Below are 16,365 nucleotides of genomic sequence, written 5' to 3'. Positions count from 1 at the left end.
AAGGAACATCAGCTCAGGCGGAGCTGGTAAGAAAGGAGTGTAGCTGAGCAGACGTGGGAGTCTGCAGCTCCTGGCAAGAAGAGAAGAGAGCAGTCAGAAGGACAGGAGGGGCCGTGCAGCCATGAGGGTGCTGCAGCTCATGGAGAAAAAGAGCATAGGAAGATGAACAGATTTGTAGAGAGCATGCAGGAGAGCGAAGTACAGGAGAGTGACAACTGGGAAGAATAGCTGCTATTGGGCTACCTCCCTGCAGAGTGCAGATTCCGGTAGCCGGAAGAACAAGGCTGTGTTGGACTCTAGGAGGCACAGCAGAATCTGGCAGGACAGCCGGACTACACGTAACCTGTCTGCCCTAATACCCTGGAGACACAGTGACGCATAGAGCCCGGTATTAGGGCTAGCAGAACGCACCAAATAATTAGGAAGATGGTATAAGGTGTGTTCGCAGCCCGGGGTCCACGTGCAGAGATGGAACCTGCTGCTGAGTAATGACGGACTATATGGCGGTATAATGTGGATACACACACAGGTTAGCTTCACCCGGTATGAAGGAAGAGAACCCTGTTGCATCACTGGGCCGCAGTACAACACAAAGAGCGCAAGCAAGAAGTCAAAGAACTCTATCCCAAGACTCAGGGAAAGAGTTCTTCTTGACCTCTTGCGCTCGACGACACCGCCACTGGGGTGTCAGAGTAAAACAGAAACAATAATTAAATGCACAAGAGTGCGTGCAGTGCCACTCTGGTGGATGCCACTAACCCCCCAGACTTGGGTCAGGAGAGTGCTCTATTAGCACACTGCGCTGCACTGGCGGTCACTGAAATCAGACCCAGTATCATGTGTTAGATGCAGGTAGCACTGTCGGGCGCTAGAAAACAAGCATCCACCATTAGTGAGTAGTCAAAAACACTAGCAATGGGAATGAATAAAGAGCGACAGTCACAAATCTACACACACATGTTTTAAAGTATACACTAGCGCATGGCCCAACAGCCATGCGAACCTTTTATAGCAGCAGTGTTTTGGGACCTTCCAGATGGTCCAATAGTAGCCGCAACTTAACCTGAGCATGTGACCCCTGACCTCCAATGGGACATCGTCCAGTGGGCATGCTCAGTATGGGAAAAACAGGACTTAATCCCAGAAAGACCTGCTCGCTGCTGATCAGTTCTGACTTCAAAGGCAGAGCCTGGAAGGGCAGCAGTAACCAGTTGCACAGTATCAGCTTGAGCCAGACACTGGGACTGATGTCTCCGCTGAGCAGGTGCCACTGCGGCTGGAGAGGAATGGGAGACTGCAGTGGAGATGGCCCGCCTCCTTGGACCTCACTATGCTCGAAGGCAGCAATGAGCTGCGGAGCTCGAACATGATCAGCAGGCTCTCAGGACCTGTCCTCTGGGCCATAACCCTTCCAATCCACCAAATAACATTATTTACCATGTACCACCTTACACCCCAAGAGAGCGTTCACCTCGTAATCATGCGTAGACTAACCCGATGTCCCGGCATATGACTCGGAAAACCGGGACATGTGTAGGGGCTTTAAGGGGGACACATGAAAAGTGTCGGTGATACCTAGGCAGGGAGGAAGGGCCAGACAGTAGTCCACAGGGTTAACCTGTTCCACGACCTTGAAGGGACCCAAGTAGTGAGGTGCAAACTTAGTGGACTCATACTAAGGCCGGCTTCACACTCAGCATATGAAAATACGGTCCGTAATACACTGAAAAGTCCCCAAAATAGTGGTCCGTATCTCCTCCGTAGGCAGGTTGTTTCAGCGTTTTTTGCGCATGGCATCCTCCGTATGTAATCCGTATGTCATCCGTACTGCGTGTTTTTATCGCAGGCTTGCAAAACCGACATACGGCTATACAAGGGATCCATGTGTTAAAAAAAACAAAAAACATATATACTGTCTATATATATATATATATATATATGTCAGTAGACACATATATGTATATATATTAATATTTCATCCAGCGCGATATAGCAGAAAGCTGGTAATTCAATTACCGGCTTTTGCTTTCTCCTTCCTAAACCCGACATGATATGAGACCTGGTTTACATACAGTAAACCATCTCATATCCCCATTTTTTTGCATATTCCACACTACTAATGTCAGTAGTGTGTCTATGCAAAATTTGGCCGTTCTAGCTAGTAAATTAAAGGGTTACATGGCGGAAAAAATTGGCGTGGGCTCCCGCACAATTTTCTCCGACAGAGTAGTAAAGCCAGTGACTGAGGGCAGATATTAATAGCCTGGAGAGGGTCCATGGTTATTGCCCCCCCCCCCGGCTAAAAACATCTGCCCACAGCCACCCCAGAAAAGGCACATCTGGAAGATGCGCCTATTCTGGCACTTGGCCACTCTCTTCCCATTCCCGTGTAGCGGTGGGATATGGGGTAATGAAAGTGTGGGCACATCCTGTTTAGCATGGTGGGCATGTAACTACTGGCAAGGCTGTGATTGGCTGCTGAAATGATGTCACGATGCACTATAAAAGACGCTGCCGCCATTTTGCGCTCACTCTGCTGTGATTTCAGTTAGGGACAGGACGCTGTGTTCTAACTGAGGGCCAGTTGAGATAGCGAATTGCTCCATTGCGCTTTTCCAAGGCTAATTTAGTAAACGCTGTGTGTTCACCTTGCTCTTGCCTTGCAGCGCTGTTTTAACACTGCCTCATACTGTTCTATCCATTGTCCTTTTTTGCAAATAGTGCACCCTGCTGCAAATTTTTTTTTTAGTTTCCTATTAGTGTCTTTCCACCCATCTCCAGCTAAATTGTGGAAAAACACTACATAGGATAACCTAGAGGAGGGTTTTTGGGCCTTGCAGCGCCGTTTACAGCTGTCTGCACAGTCTCTGTGTGAACGCAGCTCGCCCTGTAGTCTGTGTGCAGCCACAGCCGGTTGTATTCAGCTCAGGGTGCATCACTGCCTCATACCGTAAAATAACTTGTCCTTTTTTGCAAATAGTGCAGCCTGCTGCACATTTTTTCTAAAATTTCCTATTAGTGTCTTTCCACCCGTCTCCAGCTAAATTGTGGAAAAACACTACATAGGATAACCTAGAGGAGTGTTTTTGGGCCTTGCAGCACCGTTTACAGCTGTCTGCATGGTCCCCGTGTGAGTTAAACTCGCTCTGTAGCCCGATCTGCACAAAAAAAAAGTAAAGTTCACCAAACACCACTTAACACTTGTGTAGGCCACATTTTATCAATAATAAAGTCTAGTCCACACTTTACAAAATTAGCGTTTCTTACACCTGTTAGGAGGAGCATTTCAGGAATAAGCACACTAAGGCCTTAGTACTTTTCTGCTTATCTTTATCTGTCAGCCAAGATGAAGAGGGCAGGGAGTAAGGCACGTGGGCGTGGGCGCGGAGCAGGGAGAGTACGTGGTGATTCTGTGCCTGCTGCGGGCACCGGTGACTCATCATCACCCAGTTTCAGCAGGGAACAGTCCTTCATGCGCAGCTTTGTCGGAGAGCGCCGTGCACTGCTGCTGTGTGAAGATCAAATTGAAGCCGTTGTTGGATGGATGGCAGCTAACGCATCGGCATCTACTTCAATTAGTGCCACATCCTCTCAGGCACAGACCACTGGAGAGCAGCCATCTGTCTCTTCACCACCTGCCAAATTGGCCAGGCAGTCAGAGAGCCCAGGACAGGAGCCGTCTCTACTTCTGCTCTCTGAATCTCTTGGCTTGGAAACAGGGGGCCAGCCAAGCAGCATTGGAGAAATGGAAGAAGAGGCAGTGTGCAGTGATGCCCAACAGCTTTGTCTCTCTGACTCTGAAGAGGCGGGTGGGCCAGTGCCTCCGGTGACCTCAGCACAGTACGCTGTTATGAACTGGTGATTTAGAACCACAATGGACCTGGTGGTTAAGAGCACACAAAATGACCTGAAAGTTACTAATAGCATAGGACGAGCTCTGAGACGTGGGAACTCTGCTGACCGCAATCCCTAATCCTATCACACCACACTAGAAGTAGCCGTGGAGCGCTCCTGACCAGACCTAGGCGCCTCGGCACAGCCTGAGAAACTAGCTAGCCCTGAAGATAGAAAAATAAGCCTACCTTGCCTCAGAGAAATTCCCCAAAGGAAAAGGCAGCCCCCCACATATAATGACTGTGAGTAAAGATGAAAATACAAACACAGAGATTAAATAGATTTTAGCAAAGTGAGGCCTGACTTACTGAATAGACCGAGGATAGGAAAGATAGCTTTGCGGTCAGCACAAAAACCTACAAACAACCACGCAGAGGGCGCAAAAAGACCCTCCGCACCGACTAACGGTACGGAGGTGCTCCCTCTGCGTCCCAGAGCTTCCAGCAAGCAAGACAAACCAATATAGCAAGCTGCACAGAAAAAATAGCAAACAAAAGAAACACAAGCAGAACTTAGCTTATGCAGGGAAGACAGGTCACAAGAACGATCCAGGAGAGAGCAAGACCAATACTGGAACATTGACTGGAGGCAAGGAACAAAGAACTAGGTGGAGTTAAATAGAGCAGCACCTAACGACTTAACCTCGTTACCTGAGGAAGGAAACTCAGAAGCCGCAGCCCCACTCACATCCACCAGAGGAAGACCATGGACAGAACCAGCCGAAGTACCACTCATGACCACAGGAGGGAGCTTGACCACAGAATTCACAACAATACCCCCCTTGAGGAGGGGTCACCGAACCCTCACCAGAGCCCCCAGGCCGACCAGAATGGGCCAAATGAAAGGCACAAACCAGATCGGCAGCATGAACATCAGAGGCAAAGACCCAGGAATTATCTTCCTGACCATAACCCTTCCACTTAACCAGGTACTGGAGTTTCCGTCTCGAAATACGAGAATCCAAAATCTTCTCCACCACATACTCCAACTCCCCCTCAACCAAAACCGGGGCAGGAGGATCAACGGATGGAACCACAGGTGCCACGTATCTCCGCAACAATGACCTATGGAATACATTATGGATGGAAAAAGAAGCTGGAAGGGTCAAACGAAATGACACAGGATTAAGAACCTCAGAAATCCTATATGGACCAATGAAACGAGGCTTAAACTTAGGAGAGGAAACCTTCATAGGAATATAACGAGACGACAACCAAACCAAAATCCCCAACACGAAGTCGGGGATCCACACAGCACCTGCAGTTAGCGAAACGTTGAGCCTTCTCCTGGGACAATGTCAAATTGTCCACTACATGAGTCCAAATCTGCTGCAACCTATCCACCACAGTATCCACACCAGGACAGTCCGAAGACTCAACCTGCCCTGAAGAGAAACGAGGATGGAAACCAGAATTGCAGAAAAACGGCAAAACCAAAGTAGGCGAACTCAGCCAAAGACAAAAAGGACACCCAATCATCCTGATCAGCAGAAACAAAGCATCTCAGATATGTTTCCAAGGTCTGATTGGTTCGTTCAGTTTGGCCATTTGTATGAGGATGGAAAGCCGAGGAAAAAGACAAATCAATGCCCATCCTAGCACAAAAGGCTCGCCAAAACCTCGAAACAAACTGGGAACCTCTGTCAGAAACGATGTTCTCTGGAATGCCATGTAAACGAACCACATGCTGGAAAAACAATGGCACCAAATCAGAGGAGGAGGGCAATTTAGACAAGGGTACCAAATGGACCAACTTAGAGAAGCGGTCACAAACCACCCAAATGACCGACATCTTTTGAGAGACAGGGAGATCTGAAATGAAATCCATAGAGATATGTGTCCAGGGCCTCTTCGGGACTGGCAAGGGCAAAAGCAACCCACTGGCACGAGAACAGCAGGGCTTAGCCCGAGCACAAGTCCCACAGGACTGCACAAACGAACGCACATCCCGCGACAGAGACGGCCACCAAAAGGATCTAGCCACCAAATCTCTGGTACCAAAGATTCCAGGATGACCAGCCAACACCGAACAATGAACCTCAGAGATAACTCTACTCGTCCATTTATCAGGGACAAACAGTTTCTCCGCTGGGCAACGGTCAGGTCTATTAGCCTGAAATTTTTGCAGCACCCGCCGCAAATCAGGGGAGATGGCAGACAAAATTACCCCCTCTTTGAGAATACCCGCCGGCTCCGGCAAACCCGGAGAGTCGGGCACAAAACTCCTAGACAGGGCATCCGCCTTCACATTCTTAGAGCCCGGAAGGTACGAAACCACAAAGTCAAAACGGGAGAAAAACAGCGACCAACGAGCCTGTCTAGGATTCAACCGTTTGGCAGACTCGAGATAAGTCAAGTTCTTGTGATCAGTCAAGACCACCACGCGATGCTTAGCTCCTTCAAGCCAATGACGCCACTCCTCGAATGCCCACTTCATGGCCAGCAACTCTCGATTGCCAACATCATAATTACGCTCAGCAGGCGAAAACTTCCTGGAAAAGAAGGCACATGGTTTCATCACCGAGCCATCAGAACTTCTTTGTGACAAAACAGCCCCTGCTCCAATCTCAGAAGCATCAACCTCGACCTGGAACGGGAGTGAAACATCTGGCTGGCACAACACAGGGGCAGAAGAATATCAACGCTTCAACTCCTGAAAAGCTTCCACAGCAGCAGAAGACCAATTGACCACATCAGCACCCTTCTTGGTTAAATCAGTCAACGGTTTAGCAATACTAGAAAAATTATTGATGAAGCGACGATAAAAATTAGCAAAGCCCAGGAACTTTTGCAGACTCTTCAGAGATGTCGGCTGAGTCCAATCATAAATGGCCTGAACTTTAACAGGGTCCATCTCGATAGTAGAAGGGGAAAAAATGAAACCCAAAAAGGAAACCTTCTGAACACCAAAGAGACACTTTGACCCCTTCACAAACAAAGAATTCGCACGCAGGACCTGGAACACCATTCGACCCTGCTTCACGTGAGACTCCCAATCATCCGAGAAGACCAAAATATCATCCAAGTATACAATCAGGAATTTATCCAGGTACTCTCGGAAGATGTCATGCATAAAGGACTGAAATACTGATGGAGCATTGGAAAGCCCGAATGGCATAACCAGGTACTCAAAATGGCCCTTGGGCATATTAAATGCTGTTTTCCATTCATCGCCCTGTTTAATACGCACAAGATTATACGCACCACGAAGATCTATCTTGGTGAACCAACTAGCCCCCTTAATCCGAGCAAACAAATCAGACAGCAGCGGCAAGGGGTACTGAAATTTGACTGTGATTTTATTAAGAAGGCGGTAATCAATACAAGGTCTCAACGAACCATCCTTCTTGGCCACAAAAAAGATCCCCGCTCCCAATGGCGACGACGACGGGCGAATATGACCCTTCTTCAAGGATTCCTTTATATAACTCCGCATAGCGGCATGCTCAGGCACAGACAAATTAAATAGTCGACCTTTAGGAACCTTACTACCAGGAATCAAATCGATAGCACAATCGCAATCCCTATGCGGAGGTAGGGCACTGGACTTGGGCTCATCAAATACATCCCGGTAATCCGACAAGAACTCAGGGACCTCAGAAGGGGTGGATGATGAAATAGACAGAACTGGAACATCACCATGTACCCCCTGAAAACCCCAGGTGGACACAGACATAGATTTCCAATCCAATACTGGGTTATGGACTTGTAGCCATGGCAACCCCAACACGACCACATCATGCAGATTATGCAACACCAAAAAGCGAATATCCTCCTGATGCGCAGGAGCCATGCACATGGTCAGTTGGGTCCAGTACTGAGGCTTATTCTTGGCCAAAGGCGTAGCATCAATTCCTCTCAATGGAATAGGATACTGCAAGGGCTCCAAGAAAAACCCACAGCGCCTAGCATACTCCAAGTCCATCAAATTCAGGGCAGCGCCTGAATCCACAAATGCCATGACAGAATAGGATGACAAAGAGCAGATCAAAGTAACGGACAAAAGAAATTTCGACTGTACCGTACCAATGGTGGCAGACCTAGCGAACCGCTTAGTGCGCTCAGGACAATCGGAGATAGCACGAGTGGAATCACAACAATATAAACACAGACCATTCCGACGTCTGTGTTCTTGCCGTTCAGCTCTGGTCAAAGTCCTATCACATTGCATAGGCTCAGGTTTATGCTCAGATAATACCGCCAAATGGTGCACATTTTTACGCTCACGTAAGCGTCGATCGATCTGAATGGCCAAAGACATAGACTCATTCAGACCAGCAGGCATAGGAAATCCCACCATGACATTCTTAAGGGCTTCAGAGAGACCCTTTCTGAAAATTGCTGCCAGCGCACATTCATTCCACTTAGTGAGCACAGACCACTTCCTAAACTTCTGACAATATATCTCTACCTCATCCTGACCCTGACACAGAGCCAGCAAATTTTTCTCTGCCTGATCCACTGAATTAGGTTCATCATACAGCAATCCGAGCGCCAGAAAAAACACATCAATATTGCATAATGCAGGATCTCCTGGTGCAAGAGAAAATGCCCAGTCTTGAGGGTCGCCACGTAATAGAGAAATAATGATCTTAACTTGTTGAACTGGGTCACCAGAGGAGCGGGGTTTCAAAGCCAGAAACAGTTTACAATTATTTTTGAAATTCAGAAACTTAGCTCTATCTCCAGAAAATAAGTCAGGAATAGGAATTCTAGGTTCTAACATAGATTTCTGAACCACAATGTCTTGAATATTTTGTATTCTTGCAGCGAGATGATCCACACAAGAAAACAGACCTTTAATGTCCATCACTACACCTGTGTCCTGAACTACCCAAATGTCTAGGGGAAAAGAAAGACAAAACACAGTGCAGAGAAAAAAAAATGGTCTCAGAACTTCTCTTTTCCCTCTATTGAGCAGCATTAGTACTTTGGGCCTCCAGTACTGTTATGAACTGGTGGTTCAGAAACACAATGGACCTGGTGGTTAAGAGCACACAAAGTGACCTGATAGTTACTAATAACATAGGACGAGCTCTGAGACGTGGGAACTCTGCTGACCGCAATCCCTAATCCTATCACACCACACTAGAGGTAGCCGTGGAGCGCTCCTGACCAGACCTAGGCGCCTCGGGCACAGCCTGAGAAACTAGCCAGCCCTGAAGATAGAAAAATAAGCCTACCTTGCCTCAGAGAAATTCCCCAAAGGAAAAGGCAGCCCCCCACATATAATGACTGTGAGTAAAGATGAAAATACAAACACAGAGATGAAATAGGTTTTAGCAAAGTGAGGCCCGACTTACTGAATAGACCGAGGATAGTAAAGATAGCTTTGCGGTCAGCACAAAAACCTACAAACAACCACGCAGAGGGCGCAAAAAGACCCTCCGTACCGACTAACGGCACGGAGGTGCTCCCTCTGCATCCCAGAGCTTCCAGCAAGCAAGAAAAACCAATAAAGCAAGCTGGACAGAAAAAATAGGAAACAAAAGTAACACAAGCAGAACTTAGCTCATGCAGGGCAGACAGGCCACAAGACGATCCAGGAGAGAGCAAGACCAATACTGGAACATTGACTGGAGGCAAGGAACAAAGAAATAGGTGGAGTTAAATAGAGCAGCATCTAACGACTTAACCTCGTCACCTGAGGAAGGAAACTCAGAAGCCGCAGCCCCACTCACATCCACCAGAGGAAGCTCATAGACAGAACCAGCCGAAGTACCACTCATGACCACAGGAGGGACCTTGACCACAGAATTCACAACAGTACGCATCTGATGATGAAACTCAGGTGCCGCTTTCTGGTGCATACTGTGCTGCCGAGACTACCCAGGAGGAGCAGTTGGTGGCAGAGGGTAGTGGAGATGATGAGGTCCTTGACCCATCGTGGTGTGAGGAACAGGAAGGTGGTGGGAGCAGCTCTGAGGAAGAGATTCCCCAAACGGGCCAAAGAGGGAGAGGGAGGGGGAAGACTGCGGAGCCTGTAGCCTCCACTTTGGCACCCGTTAGGAGCCTGTCTCTTCCAAAAGCCAAAAAGGGCGCTCCCAAGACTTGCAGTGCCTGGTCCTTTATTGACACAGTTGCAGATGACATTTGATTTGTCAAATGCAAGCTGTGTCATCAGAAAGTCAAAAGAGGGAAATGTGTCAGCAACCTCAATACCACAAATATGTGGAAACATGTGCGGACCAGGCACGTGGTGGAGTTACAAAAACACACTGAAGACCTGGCCAACCAACAGCGGCAGCTACCACCTCTTCAGCTCGTGTTGCCTCTTCCTCCAGCTCACACACAGCTGGTTCGGTTTCCTCCCAGAATCGCCATGGAAGAACCTCTGGCACTGTTGTCCAGAGACCTAGTGTAATTCCACCCACAGCACCACGTTCCCAGTCATCCTCACACTCCCAGCCTAGTCTACAGCCATTGGTAGTACAGGCATGGGAGAAAAGGTGGGCATTCTCGGCCAACCACCCCCGAGCACAGGCTCTGAATGCAGGCATTGCCAAACTTCTGTCACTGGAAATGCTCTCATTCAGGCTGGTGGAGACTGACAGCTTCCGTGACTTGATGGCATTGGCCGTCCCACAGAAGGTGCCCAGCCGCTTTTACTTCAGCAGGCAAGCTGTCCCTGCCCTGCACAAGCATGTGGAGGGACACATAAAACACGCGCTACTGAACGCCGTCAGTAGCAAGGTCCACCTCACCACCGATGCGTGGACCAGTCAACATGGACAGGGGCGATATTTCTCTCACTGTCCATTGGGTTAATGTTGTTGAGCCAGGTACAGATCGTGCGAGTGGCGCAGGACGTGTCCTGCCCACTCCAACGATTGCAGGAATCCAGTCTGTACGCATTGACTCCTCCTCATACACAAGTTCCTCAGAATCATCGCTGCAGGAGCCGTCACAGTCCACCTCCACATGGACCCGTGAACGTTTACCTGTTACGACCGACATGAGCACAGCCGTGGCCAAACGTCAACAGGCCGTCTTGAAATTAGTTTCTTTGGGGAATCGAAGCCACACAGCGCAGGAGCTCTGGAATGCCATCAAGCAGGAGAGCGATGTGTGGTTTGTGCCAGCGAATCTCCAGCCAAGCATGGTAGTGTGTGACAATGGCCGATATCTGGTGGCAGCTTTGGCCATTGGCAACCTCACTCACATCCCATGTCTGGCACATGTGCTCAATTTGGTTGTGCAGAGTTTTCTGAGGGACTATCCGGATCTTGATGCACTGCTGCACAAGGTCCGCCTAGAGTGTGCTCACTTGCGGCATTCCAGCTTGGCAAGATCCCGCATTGCTGCTCTGCAGCGCCGATTCTGCCTTCCGGAACACCGCATCATATGTGACCTACCTACCAGGTGGAATTCCACGTTACATATGTTGGAGCGGTTGTGTGAGCAGCAGCAAGCAGTAATGGAGTACCAGCTGCATCAGGCGCAAAGAAGTCGCAGTCAGCGCCGATCAGACTTCACAACAACAGAGTGGGCCACTATGAAGGACGTCTGCCAGGTTTTGCGTCCTTTCGATTATTCCACGCGGATGGCAAGTGCAGATGATGCACTAGTCAGCATGACTGTCCCCCTTATCTGCCTGCTTCAACAAACACTGCAAGCCTTAAGGGATGATGTTGTGGAGGTCGAGGATGAGGAGTCACCTTTTCCATCAGCTTCTGGAGAGTCAGCGCCACGTGGTTCCTCACAAAGGGGTAGGCAGGGGACACTTTGTGAGGAGGATGAGGAGGAGTCAATGGAGGAGGAAGAGCTCCGTCCAGAGGAGGGAGTTACACAATTGTCCAGTGGTCAGTGTGTACAGCGAGGGTGGGGTGATGACGAGCGGGCAGAGATCATGTCTCAAGCAGGGGACAGCGTTTCTGGGCCAGTTGGCACTCTGCAGCACATGGTTGATTTCATGCTGCAGTGCCTGAGAAACGACCGCCGCATCGACCACATTCTCAACATGCCTGATTATTGGGTGTTCACCCTCCTCGATCCTCGCTACCGGGACAACGTCCAAAACCTCATCCCAGCGTTGACCCGGGAGCGTAAAATGCGGGAGTACCACGACACACTGGTGAATTCCATCATCTTCTCCAGTCCAACTGAGAGGAGTGCTGCTAGTGCTTTACAAAGCAGCTCAGTGCGTCGAGGCAGTGGAGGAGGCTCTGCACAAAGAGGGAGCAGAAGCAGTGCCTCTGCCCAAGGCAAGACCAGTATGGCACAACTGTGGCAAACTTTTGTGTGCCCACCTCAAATGTCTACACCATCACCGGCGGCTCCAGTCAGCAGGAGGCAACGGTTCCGTCAGATGGTGACAGACTACATGTCTTGCCCTCTTACTGTACTCCCAGACAGCTCTTCCCCTTTCAAGTTTTGAGTCTCTAAGCTGGATACATGGCCAGAGCTAAGCCAGTATGCATTGGAGGTGCTGGCTTGCCCTGCGACTAGTGTCTTATCGGAACATGTCTTTAGTGCCGCAGGTGGTGTACTAACAGACCGTCGCATGCGACTATCCTCCGATAACGTTGACCGGCTTACTTTTCTGAAAATGAACCAGGCCTGGATCTCGCAGGAATTTGCCACTCCTCTGCCTGATTAAGTAATTGGGTGTCATCCAGGTCTCCTGATGTGTTCATCGTTCTACCACCTGAACTGCAATTCCTGGGCTCCAACAGCGCCAGTTGCGGCTCAGAAGTGCAGGCTGCACAGTCAAAACATACGACCCAGTGTTATTGGGTTTCAGTAACGTCAGCTGATCCTCAGCTGTGTAGCTGGCAATGTGTCCTGCGACCGCCACGCTGGCACAACAACGTAAATGTAAGGGAACCTGTCCCCCCCGGCGTTTGTTACTGAAAGAGCCACCTTGTGCAGCAGTAATGCTGCACAAGGAAAAGTTAGCTCTTTTAGTTTAGCTCCTTGCACACGCAGAACTTAACACTTATAAAATGTGTTCACTGATACCGTTATACGGTCCCGGAGGTGGGACTTTCCTTCGTAATGTGACGCAGCACAGCCGTCATTCCTACCCCCTTGGTGCCGTGCGCTGCCTCCTCAGCATTGTTTTAAGCTGTCACGGACCCTGCGCTGTTCTGTTATCCCTTGGCCATGCCCAATTTGCACTGCCTGTCTTGTGACATAATTTGTTGTCAGGCTGGCTGCGCCTGTGCGGCCGCGCTGCCCGAGATCCCGCCTCGCAGTGTCTTATGATTGAATCACACTGCAGGCCTGGGATCAATGGGCATGCGCAGTGCATATATTCCCCTCAGGCTCTCGCTCATCTTCCTCCGCCTTCTTCAGACTGTGCGCCGTCAGCTGATCCCTAATAGCATGCCACCGCCGTGACGCCGCACAGTCTGAAGAAGAGGGAAGGAGGGGAGTGAGAGGCGAGGATATGCACTGTGCATGCCCATGGATTGAAGGCCCGCAGTGGGATTACATTAGACGACACTGTGAGGTGGGATCTCGGGCAGCGTGGACGCACAGGCACTGACAGCCTGACACCTAAATGATGTCAGAAGACGGGCACCGCTAAGTGTGCATGGCCAAGGGATAACATAACAGCGCAATCTCCGTGACAGCTTAAAACAACACTGATGAGGCAGCGCACGGCACCAAGGGGATAGGAATGACAGCTGTGCTGCGTCCCATTACGAAGGAAATTCCCACCTCCGGGATGGTTTTACGGTATCAGGGGACACATTTTAAGTGTTTACTTCTGTGTTTGGAAGGAGCATAATTAAAAGAGCAACCTTTTCCTTTTGCATCCTTAGTGCTGCACAAGATGGCTCTTTCAGCTACAAACGTCTTGAGGGGGGTTAAAGGTTCACTTTCAACTTGCTCCAATCAGGCTTCGGCCTACACTCTGTTCCTCTGCTACTCATGCTGTCCCTGGGCTCTAACACCGCCAGTTGGTGCCTGGAAGTGCTGTCCGCACAGACAACAGTCGCTCCTCTGTTATTGGGGTTCAGTAACGTCAGCTGGTCCCCAGCTGTGTGTGCGGCAATACCTCCAATCTGCTCCTCCTGCTTTTCCTGGGCTCTAACACCGCCAGTTGGTGCCTGGAAGTGCTGTCTGCACAGTCAACAGTCGCTCCTCTGTTATTGGGGTTCAGTAACGTCAGCTGATCCCCAGCTGTGTGTGCGGCAATACCTCCAATCTGCTCCTCCTGCTGTCCCTGGGCTCTAACACCGCCAGTTGGTGCCTGGAAGTGCTGTCCGCATAGTCAACAGTCGCTCCTCTGTTATTGGGGTTCAGTAACGTCAGCTGATACCCAGCTGTGTATCCGGCAACGTGTCATGCGACCGCCACACTGGCACAACTAAAATGTAAGGGAACCTGTCCCCCCCCAGGCGTTTGTTACTGAAAGAGCCACCTTGGGCAGCACTAATACTGCACAAGGAAAAGGTGGCTCTTTAAATTATGCTCCTTGGAAACGCTGAACTACACACTCATGTAATGTGTCCCCTCACACCGTCAAACCGTCCCGGAGGTGGGATTTTCCTTTGTAATGTGACGCAGCACAACCGTCATTCCTACCCCCTTGGCTCCGTGCGCCGCCTCCTTAGCGTTGTTTGATTCTGTCACGGACCCTGTGCAGTTATGTTATCCCTTGGCCATGCACAGTTTGCGCTGCCCATCCTCTGACATCATTTGTTGTCGGCCTGGCTGCACCTGTGCGTCCACGCTGCCCAAAATCCCACCTCGCAGTGTCGTCTAATGTGATCCCACAGTGGGCCTGGGATCCATGGCCATGTGCAGTGCATATACTAGCCTCTCACTCCCCTTCTTCCCGCTTCTTCAGACTAGGCGGCGTCAGCTGATCCCTAATAGCATGCCACGGCCGTGACGCTGCACAGTCTGAAGAAGCAGGAAGGAGGGGAGTGAGAGGTGATGATATGCACTGCGCATGCCGATGGATCCCAGGCCCGCAGTGAGATTACATTAGATCACACTGCGAGGTTGGATCTCGGGCAGCTTGGACGCATAGGCACTGCCAGCCTGACACCTAAATGATGTCAGAAGACGGGCACCGCTAAGTGTGCATGGCCAAGGGATAACATTACAGCGCGGGCTCCGTGACAGAATCAAACAACGTTGAGGAGGCGGCACACGGCACCAAGGGGGTTGGAATGACGGCTGTGCTGTGTCACATTACAAAGGAAAGTCCCACCTCCGGGACGGTTTAACGGTGTGAGGGGACACATTATATGAGTGTGTAGTTCAGCGTTTGCAGGGAGCATAATTTAAAGAGCCATCTTTTTCCATTTGCAGTTTTACTGCTGTACAAGATGGCTCTTTCAGCAACAAATGCCTGGGGGGGGGGGTTAAAGGTTCCCTTTCAACTTGCTCCAGTGCAGGCTTCGGCTTACACTCTGCTCCTACTGCAGACCCTGGGCTCTAACACCGCCAGTTGTTGCCCGGAAGTGCTAGCTGCACAGAGAAAAACACCCGCCAATGTGTCAGTGGGGTACACTCTGCTCCTCTCCTCCTGCTGACCCTGGGCTCTAACACCGCCAGTTGTTGCCCAGATGTGCTAGCTGCACAGAGAAAAACACCTGCTATTGTGTCAGTGGGGTTCAGCAACGCCAGCTGTTCCCCTGCTGTGTAGCCGGCAACGTGTCCTGCAAATGCCACGCAGGCACCAGAACTGAAATTAAGGGGAACCTGCCCCCCCCCCAGGTGTTTCTATGTATAACAGCCACCTTGTACAGCAGTAATGCTGCATTTGTACAAGGTGGCTAACTTTTTCTCCTTGCCCACATGGAACTCAACACATACAAAATGTGCCTCATGGCCGCAGCATGCGATAAGGGATCAGCTGAGGCCGCCCAGTCTGAAGCAGGTGTAAGGACATGAGTGAGCGGCAAACATATTTACTGCGCAAGGCCATGAATCCCAGCCCTGCAGTGTGACTTTATGAAAAGACACTGCGGGTCTGGGATTCCTGGCCATCGCTAACCGCTCCGGCCGACATGAAATTAGGTGAGAAGACACGCAGCGCTCACAGCACATGGCCAAGGGATAACAAGAGCGCAGACTCCTGTACAGCAAATAACAATGCTCAGGAGGCTGCGCCCAGCACAGTGTTATTTTGGACACCTCTGCTGCGTCTCCTTAAAAAGACAAGTCACGCCTCCACTACAGTTTGACTGTATAATGGGCTAAATTGTGTACGTGTTTCATTCAGCGTGTGCAAGTAGAAAAATTCATAGAGCAACCTTTGACTTGTGCAGCATTAATGCTGCACAAGGTGTGGCTCTTGTACTTTGTAACAACTGAGGGGGGTTAAAGGTTACCTTTGAAATTGATTCTACTAGGCTTCGGCCTACACTCTGCTCCTCTCATCCTCCTGCTGACCCTGGGCTCTAACACCGCCAGTTGTTGCCCGGAAGTGCTAGCTGCACAGAGAAAAACACCCGCCATTGTGTCAGTGGGGTTCATGTTGTGAATTCTGTTGTCGAACTCCCTCCTG

The sequence above is a fragment of the Ranitomeya imitator genome, chromosome 2, assembly GCF_032444005.1.
Source record: "Ranitomeya imitator isolate aRanImi1 chromosome 2, aRanImi1.pri, whole genome shotgun sequence".
Classification (NCBI taxonomy): domain Eukaryota; kingdom Metazoa; phylum Chordata; class Amphibia; order Anura; family Dendrobatidae; genus Ranitomeya; species Ranitomeya imitator.
Note: the sequence above shows the minus strand (reverse complement) of the source record.